The sequence below is a fragment of the Hypomesus nipponensis genome, chromosome 28 (genome assembly GCF_054491055.1).
Source record: "Hypomesus nipponensis isolate SF chromosome 28, ASM5449105v1, whole genome shotgun sequence".
NCBI classification, from domain to species: domain Eukaryota; kingdom Metazoa; phylum Chordata; class Actinopteri; order Osmeriformes; family Osmeridae; genus Hypomesus; species Hypomesus nipponensis.
The window spans coordinates 830,001-840,000 of NC_140388.1; the positions used below are offsets into that span (position 1 = coordinate 830,001).

General features: G+C 47.0%; 23 non-coding genes and 11 pseudogenes across 23 annotated transcripts in view; all 34 read left to right on the plus strand.

Moving 5' to 3' along the window:
* The first annotated feature begins 185 nt into the window (after window positions 1–185).
* Window positions 186–304, plus strand: LOC146218070 (5S ribosomal RNA; annotated as a pseudogene).
* A 176-nt stretch (window positions 305–480) lies between these two features.
* LOC146218071 (5S ribosomal RNA) lies at window positions 481–589 on the plus strand (annotated as a pseudogene).
* A 186-nt stretch (window positions 590–775) lies between these two features.
* Window positions 776–894, plus strand: LOC146218072 (5S ribosomal RNA). The gene has a single exon (XR_014751464.1). It is a non-coding gene; the product is annotated as a 5S ribosomal RNA (ribosomal RNA).
* Window positions 895–1,050: 156 nt separating this feature from the next.
* Window positions 1,051–1,169, plus strand: LOC146218073 (5S ribosomal RNA; annotated as a pseudogene).
* A 180-nt stretch (window positions 1,170–1,349) lies between these two features.
* LOC146218074 (5S ribosomal RNA) lies at window positions 1,350–1,458 on the plus strand (annotated as a pseudogene).
* Window positions 1,459–1,648: 190 nt separating this feature from the next.
* LOC146218075 (5S ribosomal RNA) lies at window positions 1,649–1,767 on the plus strand. The gene has a single exon (XR_014751465.1). It is a non-coding gene; the product is annotated as a 5S ribosomal RNA (ribosomal RNA).
* Window positions 1,768–1,935: 168 nt separating this feature from the next.
* LOC146218076 (5S ribosomal RNA) lies at window positions 1,936–2,054 on the plus strand (annotated as a pseudogene).
* A 176-nt stretch (window positions 2,055–2,230) lies between these two features.
* On the plus strand, window positions 2,231–2,339 carry LOC146218077 (5S ribosomal RNA; annotated as a pseudogene).
* A 180-nt stretch (window positions 2,340–2,519) lies between these two features.
* LOC146218078 (5S ribosomal RNA) lies at window positions 2,520–2,638 on the plus strand. The gene has a single exon (XR_014752414.1). It is a non-coding gene; the product is annotated as a 5S ribosomal RNA (ribosomal RNA).
* A 174-nt stretch (window positions 2,639–2,812) lies between these two features.
* Window positions 2,813–2,931, plus strand: LOC146218079 (5S ribosomal RNA). Its single transcript, XR_014751466.1, has one exon. It is a non-coding gene; the product is annotated as a 5S ribosomal RNA (ribosomal RNA).
* Window positions 2,932–3,111: 180 nt separating this feature from the next.
* On the plus strand, window positions 3,112–3,220 carry LOC146218080 (5S ribosomal RNA; annotated as a pseudogene).
* Window positions 3,221–3,414: 194 nt separating this feature from the next.
* Window positions 3,415–3,533, plus strand: LOC146218081 (5S ribosomal RNA). The gene has a single exon (XR_014751467.1). It is a non-coding gene; the product is annotated as a 5S ribosomal RNA (ribosomal RNA).
* A 156-nt stretch (window positions 3,534–3,689) lies between these two features.
* LOC146218082 (5S ribosomal RNA) lies at window positions 3,690–3,808 on the plus strand. The gene has a single exon (XR_014751468.1). It is a non-coding gene; the product is annotated as a 5S ribosomal RNA (ribosomal RNA).
* Window positions 3,809–3,986: 178 nt separating this feature from the next.
* On the plus strand, window positions 3,987–4,105 carry LOC146218083 (5S ribosomal RNA). Its single transcript, XR_014751469.1, has one exon. It is a non-coding gene; the product is annotated as a 5S ribosomal RNA (ribosomal RNA).
* Window positions 4,106–4,273: 168 nt separating this feature from the next.
* LOC146218084 (5S ribosomal RNA) lies at window positions 4,274–4,392 on the plus strand. The gene has a single exon (XR_014751470.1). It is a non-coding gene; the product is annotated as a 5S ribosomal RNA (ribosomal RNA).
* A 168-nt stretch (window positions 4,393–4,560) lies between these two features.
* Window positions 4,561–4,679, plus strand: LOC146218085 (5S ribosomal RNA). The gene has a single exon (XR_014752415.1). It is a non-coding gene; the product is annotated as a 5S ribosomal RNA (ribosomal RNA).
* Window positions 4,680–4,857: 178 nt separating this feature from the next.
* On the plus strand, window positions 4,858–4,976 carry LOC146218086 (5S ribosomal RNA; annotated as a pseudogene).
* A 172-nt stretch (window positions 4,977–5,148) lies between these two features.
* LOC146218087 (5S ribosomal RNA) lies at window positions 5,149–5,267 on the plus strand. The gene has a single exon (XR_014752238.1). It is a non-coding gene; the product is annotated as a 5S ribosomal RNA (ribosomal RNA).
* A 184-nt stretch (window positions 5,268–5,451) lies between these two features.
* LOC146218088 (5S ribosomal RNA) lies at window positions 5,452–5,570 on the plus strand. Its single transcript, XR_014752324.1, has one exon. It is a non-coding gene; the product is annotated as a 5S ribosomal RNA (ribosomal RNA).
* Window positions 5,571–5,756: 186 nt separating this feature from the next.
* On the plus strand, window positions 5,757–5,875 carry LOC146218089 (5S ribosomal RNA). The gene has a single exon (XR_014751471.1). It is a non-coding gene; the product is annotated as a 5S ribosomal RNA (ribosomal RNA).
* Window positions 5,876–6,047: 172 nt separating this feature from the next.
* On the plus strand, window positions 6,048–6,166 carry LOC146218090 (5S ribosomal RNA). Its single transcript, XR_014751472.1, has one exon. It is a non-coding gene; the product is annotated as a 5S ribosomal RNA (ribosomal RNA).
* A 168-nt stretch (window positions 6,167–6,334) lies between these two features.
* Window positions 6,335–6,453, plus strand: LOC146218091 (5S ribosomal RNA). The gene has a single exon (XR_014751474.1). It is a non-coding gene; the product is annotated as a 5S ribosomal RNA (ribosomal RNA).
* Window positions 6,454–6,621: 168 nt separating this feature from the next.
* LOC146218092 (5S ribosomal RNA) lies at window positions 6,622–6,740 on the plus strand. Its single transcript, XR_014752416.1, has one exon. It is a non-coding gene; the product is annotated as a 5S ribosomal RNA (ribosomal RNA).
* Window positions 6,741–6,924: 184 nt separating this feature from the next.
* On the plus strand, window positions 6,925–7,043 carry LOC146218093 (5S ribosomal RNA; annotated as a pseudogene).
* A 172-nt stretch (window positions 7,044–7,215) lies between these two features.
* Window positions 7,216–7,334, plus strand: LOC146218094 (5S ribosomal RNA). The gene has a single exon (XR_014752239.1). It is a non-coding gene; the product is annotated as a 5S ribosomal RNA (ribosomal RNA).
* A 184-nt stretch (window positions 7,335–7,518) lies between these two features.
* On the plus strand, window positions 7,519–7,637 carry LOC146218095 (5S ribosomal RNA). Its single transcript, XR_014752325.1, has one exon. It is a non-coding gene; the product is annotated as a 5S ribosomal RNA (ribosomal RNA).
* A 184-nt stretch (window positions 7,638–7,821) lies between these two features.
* LOC146218096 (5S ribosomal RNA) lies at window positions 7,822–7,940 on the plus strand. Its single transcript, XR_014751475.1, has one exon. It is a non-coding gene; the product is annotated as a 5S ribosomal RNA (ribosomal RNA).
* Window positions 7,941–8,108: 168 nt separating this feature from the next.
* Window positions 8,109–8,227, plus strand: LOC146218097 (5S ribosomal RNA). Its single transcript, XR_014752417.1, has one exon. It is a non-coding gene; the product is annotated as a 5S ribosomal RNA (ribosomal RNA).
* Window positions 8,228–8,411: 184 nt separating this feature from the next.
* Window positions 8,412–8,530, plus strand: LOC146218098 (5S ribosomal RNA; annotated as a pseudogene).
* Window positions 8,531–8,702: 172 nt separating this feature from the next.
* LOC146218099 (5S ribosomal RNA) lies at window positions 8,703–8,821 on the plus strand. Its single transcript, XR_014752240.1, has one exon. It is a non-coding gene; the product is annotated as a 5S ribosomal RNA (ribosomal RNA).
* A 184-nt stretch (window positions 8,822–9,005) lies between these two features.
* LOC146218100 (5S ribosomal RNA) lies at window positions 9,006–9,124 on the plus strand. Its single transcript, XR_014752326.1, has one exon. It is a non-coding gene; the product is annotated as a 5S ribosomal RNA (ribosomal RNA).
* A 186-nt stretch (window positions 9,125–9,310) lies between these two features.
* Window positions 9,311–9,429, plus strand: LOC146218101 (5S ribosomal RNA). Its single transcript, XR_014751476.1, has one exon. It is a non-coding gene; the product is annotated as a 5S ribosomal RNA (ribosomal RNA).
* Window positions 9,430–9,601: 172 nt separating this feature from the next.
* On the plus strand, window positions 9,602–9,720 carry LOC146218102 (5S ribosomal RNA; annotated as a pseudogene).
* Window positions 9,721–9,914: 194 nt separating this feature from the next.
* LOC146218103 (5S ribosomal RNA) overlaps window positions 9,915–10,000 on the plus strand; it is a 119-nt gene continuing 33 nt past the window's right edge. The window contains exon 1 of the ribosomal RNA XR_014752464.1: window positions 9,915–10,000. This exon is cut by the window's right edge and continues 33 nt beyond it. This is a non-coding gene — a ribosomal RNA (5S ribosomal RNA).

The window sequence follows — 10,000 nt, forward strand, 5'->3', positions numbered from 1 at the left end:
TTAGAAACTGACATCTTGCAATATGCACAAGTAGTCCTTCATGAAAGGGGCTGGAAGCTGTTTTCATTTTGACACGAGAGAGAGAGAGAGAGAGAGAGAGAGAGAGAGAGAGAGAGAGAGACTACCTTGCATTGTCAATTGCTAAATCTGTATATGGATAAGTAGCCTATGGTTGTCAACTTATTTAGTACGGCCATACCAGCCTGGCAAAGCCCGATCTCGTCTGATCTCGGAAGCTAAGCAGGGTCGGGCCTGGTTAGTACTTGGATGGGAGACCGCCTGGGAATACCAGGTGCTGTATGCTCTTTTGCTCATTCACTTAGAAACTGACATCTTGCAATATGCACAAGTAGTCCTTCATGAAAGGGGCTGGAAGCTGTTTTCATTTTGACACGAGAGAGAGAGAGAGAGAGAGACTACCTTGCATTGTCAATTGCTAAATCTGTATATGGATAAGTAGCCTATGGTTGTCAACTTATTTCGTACGGCCATACCAGCCTGGCAACGCCCGATCTCGGAAGCTAAGCAGGGTCGGGCCTGGTTAGTACTTGGATGGGAGACCGCCTGGGAATACCAGGTGCTGTATGCTCTTTTGCTCATTCACTTAGAAACTGAAATCTTGCAATATGCACAAGTAGTCCTTCATGAAAGGGGCTGGAAGCTGTTTTCATTTTGACACGAGAGAGAGAGAGAGAGAGAGAGAGAGAGAGACCACCTTGCATTGTCAATTGCCAAATCTGTATATGGATAAGTAGCCTATGGTTGTCAACTTATTTCGTACGGCCATACCAGCCTGGCAACGCCCGATCTCGTCTGATCTCGGAAGCTAAGCAGGGTCGGGCCTGGTTAGTACTTGGATGGGAGACCGCCTGGGAATACCAGGTGCTGTATGCTCATTCACTTAGAAACTGAAATCTTGCAATATGCACAAGTAGTCCTTCATGAAAGGGGCTGGAAGCTGTTTTCATTTTGACACGAGAGAGAGACCACCTTGCATTGTCAATTGCCAAATCTGTATATGGATAAGTAGCCTATGGTTGTCAACTTATTTCGTACGGCCATACCAGCCTGGCAACGCCCGATCTCGTCTGATCTCGTAAGCTAAGCAGGGTCGGGCCTGGTTAGTACTTGGATGGGAGACCGCCTGGGAATACCAGGTGCTGTATGCTCTTTTGCTCATTCACTTAGAAACTGAAATCTTGCAATATGCACAAGTAGTCCTTCATGAAAGGGGCTGGAAGCTGTTTTCATTTTGACACGAGAGAGAGAGAGAGAGAGAGAGAGACCACCTTGCATTGTCAATTGCCAAATCTGTATATGGATAAGTAGCCTATGGTTGTCAACTTATTTCGTACGGCCATACCAGCCTGGCAACGCCTGATCTCGGAAGCTAAGCAGGGTCGGGCCTGGTTAGTACTTGGATGGGAGACCGCCTGGGAATACCAGGTGCTGTATGCTCTTTTGCTCATTCACTTAGAAACTGACATCTTGCAATATGCACAAGTAGTCCTTCATGAAAGGGGCTGGAAGCTGTTTTCATTTTGACACGAGAGAGAGAGAGAGAGAGAGAGAGAGAGAGAGAGACCACCTTGCATTGTCAATTGCTAAATCTGTATATGGATAAGTAGCCTATGATTGTCAACTTATTTCGTACGGCCATACCAGCCTGGCAACGCCCGATCTCGTCTGATCTCGGAAGCTAAGCAGGGTCGGGCCTGGTTAGTACTTGGATGGGAGACCGCCTGGGAATACCAGGTGCTGTATGCTCTTTTGCTCATTCACTTAGAAACTGAAATCTTGCAATATGCACAAGTAGTCCTTCATGAAAGGGGCTGGAAGCTGTTTTCATTTTGACACGAGAGAGAGAGAGACCACCTTGCATTGTCAATTGCTAAATCTGTATATGGATAAGTAGCCTATGGTTGTCAACTTATTTCGTACGGCCATACCAGCCTGGCAACACCCAATCTCGTCTGATCTCGGAAGATAAGCAGGGTCGGGCCTTGTTAGTACTTGGATGGGAGACCGCCTGGGAATACCAGGTGCTGTATGCTCTTTTGCTCATTAACTTAGAAACTGACATCTTGCAATATGCACAAGTAGTCCTTCATGAAAGGGGCTGGAAGCTGTTTTCATTTTGACACGAGAGAGAGAGAGAGAGAGAGACTACCTTGCATTGTCAATTGCTAAATCTGTATATGGATAAGTAGCCTATGGTTGTCAACTTATTTCGTACGGCCATACCAGCCTGGCAACGCCTGATCTCGGAAGCTAAGCAGGGTCGGGCCTGGTTAGTACTTGGATGGGAGACCGCCTGGGAATACCAGGTGCTGTATGCTCTTTTGCTCATTCACTTAGAAACTGAAATCTTGCAATATGCACAAGTAGTCCTTCATGAAAGGGGCTGGAAGCTGTTTTCATTTTGACACGAGAGAGAGAGAGAGAGAGAGAGAGACCACCTTGCATTGTCAATTGCTAAATCTGTATATGGATAAGTAGCCTATGGTTGTCAACTTATTTCGTACGGCCATACCAGCCTGGCAACGCCTGATCTCGTCTGATCTCGGAAGCTAAGCAGGGTCGGGCCTGGTTAGTACTTGGATGGGAGACCGCCTGGGAATACCAGGTGCTGTATGCTCTTTTGCTCATTAACTTAGAAACTGAAATCTTGCAATATGCACAAGTAGTCCTTCATGAAAGGGGCTGGAAGCTGTTTTCATTTTGACACGAGAGAGAGAGAGAGAGAGACCACCTTGCATTGTCAATTGCTAAATCTGTATATGGATAAGTAGCCTATGGTTGTCAACTTATTTCGTACGGCCATACCAGCCTGGCAACGCCCGATCTCGTCTGATCTCGGAAGCTAAGCAGGGTCGGGCCTGGTTAGTACTTGGATGGGAGACCGCCTGGGAATACCAGGTGCTGTATGCTCTTTTGCTCATTCACTTAGAAACTGAAATCTTGCAATATGCACAAGTAGTCCTTCATGAAAGGGGCTGGAAGCTGTTTTCATTTTGACACGAGAGAGAGAGAGAGAGAGAGAGAGACCACCTTGCATTGTCAATTGCTAAATCTGTATATGGATAAGTAGCCTATGGTTGTCAACTTATTTCGTACGGCCATACCAGCCTGGCAACGCCCGATCTCGGAAGCTAAGCAGGGTCGGGCCTGGTTAGTACTTGGATGGGAGACCGCCTGGGAATACCAGGTGCTGTATGCTCTTTTGCTCATTCACTTAGAAACTGAAATCTTGCAATATGCACAAGTAGTCCTTCATGAAAGGGGCTGGAAGCTGTTTTCATTTTGACACGAGAGAGAGAGAGAGAGAGAGAGAGAGAGAGAGAGAGAGACCACCTTGCATTGTCAATTGCCAAATCTGTATATGGATAAGTAGCCTATGGTTGTCAACTTATTTCGTACGGCCATACCAGCCTGGCAACGCCCGATCTCGTCTGATCTCGGAAGCTAAGCAGGGTCGGGCCTGGTTAGTACTTGGATGGGAGACCGCCTGGGAATACCAGGTGCTGTATGCTCATTCACTTAGAAACTGAAATCTTGCAATATGCACAAGTAGTCCTTCATGAAAGGGGCTGGAAGCTGTTTTCATTTTGACACGAGAGAGAGACCACCTTGCATTGTCAATTGCCAAATCTGTATATGGATAAGTAGCCTATGGTTGTCAACTTATTTCGTACGGCCATACCAGCCTGGCAACGCCCGATCTCGTCTGATCTCGGAAGCTAAGCAGGGTCGGGCCTGGTTAGTACTTGGATGGGAGACCGCCTGGGAATACCAGGTGCTGTATGCTCTTTTGCTCATTCACTTAGAAACTGACATCTTGCAATATGCACAAGTAGTCCTTCATGAAAGGGGCTGGAAGCTGTTTTCATTTTGACACGAGAGAGAGAGAGAGAGAGAGAGACCACCTTGCATTGTCAATTGCTAAATCTGTATATGGATAAGTAGCCTATGGTTGTCAACTTATTTCGTACGGCCATACCAGCCTGGCAACGCCCGATCTCGTCTGATCTCGGAAGCTAAGCAGGGTCGGGCCTGGTTAGTACTTGGATGGGAGACCGCCTGGGAATACCAGGTGCTGTATGCTCTTTTGCTCATTCACTTAGAAACTGAAATCTTGCAATATGCACAAGTAGTCCTTCATGAAAGGGGCTGGAAGCTGTTTTCATTTTGACACGAGAGAGAGAGAGACCACCTTGCATTGTCAATTGCTAAATCTGTATATGGATAAGTAGCCTATGGTTGTCAACTTATTTCGTACGGCCATACCAGCCTGGCAACGCCCGATCTCGTCTGATCTCGGAAGCTAAGCAGGGTCGGGCCTGGTTAGTACTTGGATGGGAGACCGCCTGGGAATACCAGGTGCTGTATGCTCTTTTGCTCATTCACTTAGAAACTGAAATCTTGCAATATGCACAAGTAGTCCTTCATGAAAGGGGCTGGAAGCTGTTTTCATTTTGACACGAGAGAGAGAGAGACCACCTTGCATTGTCAATTGCTAAATCTGTATATGGATAAGTAGCCTATGGTTGTCAACTTATTTCGTACGGCCATACCAGCCTGGCAACGCCTGATCTCGTCTGATCTCGGAAGCTAAGCAGGGTCGGGCCTGGTTAGTACTTGGATGGGAGACCGCCTGGGAATACCAGGTGCTGTATGCTCTTTTGCTCATTCACTTAGAAACTGAAATCTTGCAATATGCACAAGTAGTCCTTCATGAAAGGGGCTGGAAGCTGTTTTCATTTTGACACGAGAGAGAGAGAGAGAGAGAGAGACTACCTTGCATTGTCAATTGCTAAATCTGTATATGGATAAGTAGCCTATGGTTGTCAACTTATTTCGTACGGCCATACCAGCCTGGCAACGCCCGATCTCGTCTGATCTCGGAAGCTAAGCAGGGTCGGGCCTGGTTAGTACTTGGATGGGAGACCGCCTGGCAATACCAGGTGCTGTATGCTCTTTTGCTCATTCACTTAGAAACTGAAATCTTGCAATATGCACAAGTAGTCCTTCATGAAAGGGGCTGGAAGCTGTTTTCATTTTGACACGAGAGAGAGAGAGAGAGACCACCTTGCATTGTCAATTGCTAAATCTGTATATGGATAAGTAGCCTATGGTTGTCAACTTATTTCGTACGGCCATACCAGCCTGGCCACGCCCGATCTCGTCTGATCTCGGAAGCTAAGCAGGGTCGGGCCTGGTTAGTACTTGGATGGGAGACCGCCTGGGAATACCAGGTGCTGTATGCTCTTTTGCTCATTCACTTAGAAACTGACATCTTGCAATATGCACAAGTAGTCCTTCATGAAAGGGGCTGGAAGCTGTTTTCATTTTGACACGAGAGAGAGAGAGAGAGAGAGAGAGAGAGACTACCTTGCATTGTCAATTGCTAAATCTGTATATGGATAAGTAGCCTATGGTTGTCAACTTATTTTGTACGGCCATACCAGCCTGGCAACGCCCGATCTCGTCTGATCTCGGAAGCTAAGCAGGGTCGGGCCTGGTTAGTACTTGGATGGGAGACCGCCTGGGAATACCAGGTGCTGTATGCTCTTTTGCTCATTCACTTAGAAACTGACATCTTGCAATATGCACAAGTAGTCCTTCATGAAAGGGGCTGGAAGCTGTTTTCATTTTGACACGAGAGAGAGAGAGAGAGAGAGAGAGAGAGAGACTACCTTGCATTGTCAATTGCTAAATCTGTATATGGATAAGTAGCCTATGGTTGTCAACTTATTTCGTACGGCCATACCAGCCTGGCAACGCCCGATCTCGTCTGATCTCGGAAGCTAAGCAGGGTCGGGCCTGGTTAGTACTTGGATGGGAGACCGCCTGGGAATACCAGGTGCTGTATGCTCTTTTGCTCATTCACTTAGAAACTGAAATCTTGCAATATGCACAAGTAGTCCTTCATGAAAGGGGCTGGAAGCTGTTTTCATTTTGACACGAGAGAGAGAGAGAGAGACCACCTTGCATTGTCAATTGCTAAATCTGTATATGGATAAGTAGCCTTTGGTTGTCAACTTATTTCGTACGGCCATACCAGCCTGGCAACGCCCGATCTCGTCTGATCTCGGAAGCTAAGCAGGGTCGGGCCTGGTTAGTACTTGGATGGGAGACCGCCTGGGAATACCAGGTGCTGTATGCTCTTTTGCTCATTCACTTAGAAACTGAAATCTTGCAATATGCACAAGTAGTCCTTCATGAAAGGGGCTGGAAGCTGTTTTCATTTTGACACGAGAGAGAGAGAGACCACCTTGCATTGTCAATTGCTAAATCTGTATATGGATAAGTAGCCTATGGTTGTCAACTTATTTCGTACGGCCATACCAGCCTGGCAACGCCCGATCTCGTCTGATCTCGGAAGCTAAGCAGGGTCGGGCCTGGTTAGTACTTGGATGGGAGACCGCCTGGGAATACCAGGTGCTGTATGCTCTTTTGCTCATTCACTTAGAAACTGAAATCTTGCAATATGCACAAGTAGTCCTTCATGAAAGGGGCTGGAAGCTGTTTTCATTTTGACACGAGAGAGAGAGAGACCACCTTGCATTGTCAATTGCTAAATCTGTATATGGATAAGTAGCCTATGGTTGTCAACTTATTTCGTACGGCCATACCAGCCTGGCAACGCCTGATCTCGTCTGATCTCGGAAGCTAAGCAGGGTCGGGCCTGGTTAGTACTTGGATGGGAGACCGCCTGGGAATACCAGGTGCTGTATGCTCTTTTGCTCATTCACTTAGAAACTGAAATCTTGCAATATGCACAAGTAGTCCTTCATGAAAGGGGCTGGAAGCTGTTTTCATTTTGACACGAGAGAGAGAGAGAGAGAGAGAGAGAGAGACTACCTTGCATTGTCAATTGCTAAATCTGTATATGGATAAGTAGCCTATGGTTGTCAACTTATTTCGTACGGCCATACCAGCCTGGCAACGCCCGATCTCGTCTGATCTCGGAAGCTAAGCAGGGTCGGGCCTGGTTAGTACTTGGATGGGAGACCGCCTGGCAATACCAGGTGCTGTATGCTCTTTTGCTCATTCACTTAGAAACTGAAATCTTGCAATATGCACAAGTAGTCCTTCATGAAAGGGGCTGGAAGCTGTTTTCATTTTGACACGAGAGAGAGAGAGAGAGACCACCTTGCATTGTCAATTGCTAAATCTGTATATGGATAAGTAGCCTATGGTTGTCAACTTATTTCGTACGGCCATACCAGCCTGGCCACGCCCGATCTCGTCTGATCTCGGAAGCTAAGCAGGGTCGGGCCTGGTTAGTACTTGGATGGGAGACCGCCTGGGAATACCAGGTGCTGTATGCTCTTTTGCTCATTCACTTAGAAACTGACATCTTGCAATATGCACAAGTAGTCCTTCATGAAAGGGGCTGGAAGCTGTTTTCATTTTGACACGAGAGAGAGAGAGAGAGAGAGAGAGAGAGACTACCTTGCATTGTCAATTGCTAAATCTGTATATGGATAAGTAGCCTATGGTTGTCAACTTATTTTGTACGGCCATACCAGCCTGGCAACGCCCGATCTCGTCTGATCTCGGAAGCTAAGCAGGGTCGGGCCTGGTTAGTACTTGGATGGGAGACCGCCTGGGAATACCAGGTGCTGTATGCTCTTTTGCTCATTCACTTAGAAACTGACATCTTGCAATATGCACAAGTAGTCCTTCATGAAAGGGGCTGGAAGCTGTTTTCATTTTGACACGAGAGAGAGAGAGAGAGAGAGAGAGAGAGACTACCTTGCATTGTCAATTGCTAAATCTGTATATGGATAAGTAGCCTATGGTTGTCAACTTATTTCGTACGGCCATACCAGCCTGGCAACGCCCGATCTCGTCTGATCTCGGAAGCTAAGCAGGGTCGGGCCTGGTTAGTACTTGGATGGGAGACCGCCTGGGAATACCAGGTGCTGTATGCTCTTTTGCTCATTCACTTAGAAACTGAAATCTTGCAATATGCACAAGTAGTCCTTCATGAAAGGGGCTGGAAGCTGTTTTCATTTTGACACGAGAGAGAGAGAGACCACCTTGCATTGTCAATTGCTAAATCTGTATATGGATAAGTAGCCTATGGTTGTCAACTTATTTCGTACGGCCATACCAGCCTGGCAACGCCTGATCTCGTCTGATCTCGGAAGCTAAGCAGGGTCGGGCCTGGTTAGTACTTGGATGGGAGACCGCCTGGGAATACCAGGTGCTGTATGCTCTTTTGCTCATTCACTTAGAAACTGAAATCTTGCAATATGCACAAGTAGTCCTTCATGAAAGGGGCTGGAAGCTGTTTTCATTTTGACACGAGAGAGAGAGAGAGAGAGAGAGAGAGAGACTACCTTGCATTGTCAATTGCTAAATCTGTATATGGATAAGTAGCCTATGGTTGTCAACTTATTTCGTACGGCCATACCAGCCTGGCAACGCCCGATCTCGTCTGATCTCGGAAGCTAAGCAGGGTCGGGCCTGGTTAGTACTTGGATGGGAGACCGCCTGGCAATACCAGGTGCTGTATGCTCTTTTGCTCATTCACTTAGAAACTGAAATCTTGCAATATGCACAAGTAGTCCTTCATGAAAGGGGCTGGAAGCTGTTTTCATTTTGACACGAGAGAGAGAGAGAGAGACCACCTTGCATTGTCAATTGCTAAATCTGTATATGGATAAGTAGCCTATGGTTGTCAACTTATTTCGTACGGCCATACCAGCCTGGCCACGCCCGATCTCGTCTGATCTCGGAAGCTAAGCAGGGTCGGGCCTGGTTAGTACTTGGATGGGAGACCGCCTGGGAATACCAGGTGCTGTATGCTCTTTTGCTCATTCACTTAGAAACTGACATCTTGCAATATGCACAAGTAGTCCTTCATGAAAGGGGCTGGAAGCTGTTTTCATTTTGACACGAGAGAGAGAGAGAGAGAGAGAGAGAGAGACTACCTTGCATTGTCAATTGCTAAATCTGTATATGGATAAGTAGCCTATGGTTGTCAACTTATTTTGTACGGCCATACCAGCCTGGCAACGCCCGATCTCGTCTGATCTCGGAAGCTAAGCAGGGTCGGGCCTGGTTAGTACTTGGATGGGAGACCGCCTGGGAATACCAGGTGCTGTATGCTCTTTTGCTCATTCACTTAGAAACTGACATCTTGCAATATGCACAAGTAGTCCTTCATGAAAGGGGCTGGAAGCTGTTTTCATTTTGACACGAGAGAGAGAGAGAGAGAGAGAGAGAGAGAGACTACCTTGCATTGTCAATTGCTAAATCTGTATATGGATAAGTAGCCTATGGTTGTCAACTTATTTCGTACGGCCATACCAGCCTGGCAACGCCCGATCTCGTCTGATCTCGGAAGCTAAGCAGGGTCGGGCCTGGTTAGTACTTGGATGGGAGACCGCCTGGGAATACCAGGTGCTGTATGCTCTTTTGCTCATTCACTTAGAAACTGAAATCTTGCAATATGCACAAGTAGTCCTTCATGAAAGGGGCTGGAAGCTGTTTTCATTTTGACACGAGAGAGAGAGAGAGAGACCACCTTGCATTGTCAATTGCTAAATCTGTATATGGATAAGTAGCCTATGGTTGTCAACATATTTTGCACGGCCATACCAGCCTGGCAACGCCCGATCTCGTCTGATCTCGGAAGCTAAGCAGGGTCGGGCCTGGTTAGTACTTGGATGGGAGACCGCCTGGGAATACCAGGTGCTGTATGCTCTTTTGCTCATTCACTTAGAAACTGACATCTTGCAATATGCACAAGTAGTCCTTCATGAAAGGGGCTGGAAGCTGTTTTCATTTTGACACGAGAGAGAGAGAGAGAGAGAGAGAGAGAGAGAGAGAGAGACTACCTTGCATTGTCAATTGCTAAATCTGTATATGGATAAGTAGCCTTTGGTTGTCAACTTATTTCGTACGGCCATACCAGCCTGGCAACGCCCGATCTCGTCTGATCTCGGAAGCTAAGCAGGGTCGGGCCTGGTTAGTACTTGGATGG